Genomic DNA, 1,678 nt, shown 5'->3' with positions numbered 1-1,678 from the left:
GAGAGAGAGAGAGAGAGAGAGAGAGAGCGAGCATGAGTGGGGGAGGGGCAGAGAGACAGGGAGACACAGAATCTGCAGCAGGCCCCAGGCTCTGAGCTCTCAGCACAGAGCCCAAGATGGGGCTCCAAATCACCAACCAGGAGAGAGCATGACCTGAGTAGAAGTCAGATTCTTAACCAACCAGCATTTCTATCCTCAAAAGCCTCAAACACCAGAAGACAATACTGAAAACTTTTTGCAGACCTAATACATAACCAAGTTACCATAAAGCTATGAATAAGATCTTGTTCATGGACAGAGAATTATCTAAAATGTATGAAACAAAAAATAAAAATAAGAACTTGACATATATACCTCAAGTATCTCTACATGTGTATACTGGACCAGGTTTCATTCAAGATTATTATAAGTAATCAAGAAGAAAGGGCCTTCCATAAAATCTTCACATGTGTAGAAGGTACATTTCCAGATAATTACATGTGTGTCAATGCAAAGAAATTATAGATTTTGATCAAATGAGTAATTTCTACAGCTATACTTGGACTTTTTACACATCAGTGGGTATTTCTACCTAGCAAAATTACTATAAAATGAGATGAAATATGACAAACTATACACATTTTAATATTTATTAAATATTACAAAGTAATATTTATCAACTCCTTCTAATGTGCAACATGTTATTGTACATTGTGTTAAGAAAATGCAAAAAAAATAAGATGTGATCTTTAACCTGGAAGAGTATAGAGCCTAAATAGGAAATCCCACTAGTAAAGACAGGGCCATAATCTTGTAATGGGTAGCTGTAAAACTGTGATGCAGACCTTTAAGACTTCAGAGAGGATGCTTCAGAGGCTGTTGGGAAAAGGTGGGAGGTGTGAAGGGAAGGAGAGGGCACTTCAGACACTTGCCCTTAGGTCAACCCAAGTAATCAAACAATTAAATGAAACCTGATGGAATACTTTGAAAGTTGATTCAAAAGTGGTAGGTCTGTTTGAAATAACTAGAGTTGGGTTGTTTGAATCCTACCATATAATAAAGGGGAATGTAATGAGCCTACTGCTGCTGCTACCATCATTATTGCTATTAATATGACTACAAGTGTAATTAATGCTTGCATAGTCTTTACAGGCACTTAATTTGGAAAGAAAATAACAGGAAAATATTAGAAACTTCTTGAATGTCAGGCTTAGTGGGTTTGTGCTTAAATCAATAAAATTGTCCAACTATTATGGCACTGTGAACAGACAACTATGAGGTTCGCTTTTATTCTGTTTCTTTTTTATTGACTGATTTTGAGAGTGAGAGAGCGAGTGAGCATGAGCAGTAGAAGGAGAGAATTTCAAACAGGCTCTATGCCCAGTGCAGAGCCTTATGTGGGGCTGGATCTCATGACCATAGGATCATGACCTTAGCTGAAATCAGATACTTAACTGACTGAGCTACCTAGCCACCCAATGACATTTGCTTTTAAAAATGAGGCACCTGGGTGGCTCAGTTGGTTAAGAATCTGACTTCTACTCAGGTCATGCTCTCTCCTGGTTGGTGATTTGGAGCCCCATCTTGGGCTCTGTGCTGAGAGCTCAGAGCCTGGGGCCTGCTGCAGATTCTGTGTCTCCCTGTCTCTCTGCCCCTCCCCCACTCATGCTCGCTCTCTCTCTCTCTCTCTCTCTCTCTC

This window comes from Suricata suricatta, chromosome 1, assembly GCF_006229205.1.
Source record: "Suricata suricatta isolate VVHF042 chromosome 1, meerkat_22Aug2017_6uvM2_HiC, whole genome shotgun sequence".
NCBI lineage: Eukaryota > Metazoa > Chordata > Mammalia > Carnivora > Herpestidae > Suricata > Suricata suricatta.
Note: the sequence above shows the minus strand (reverse complement) of the source record.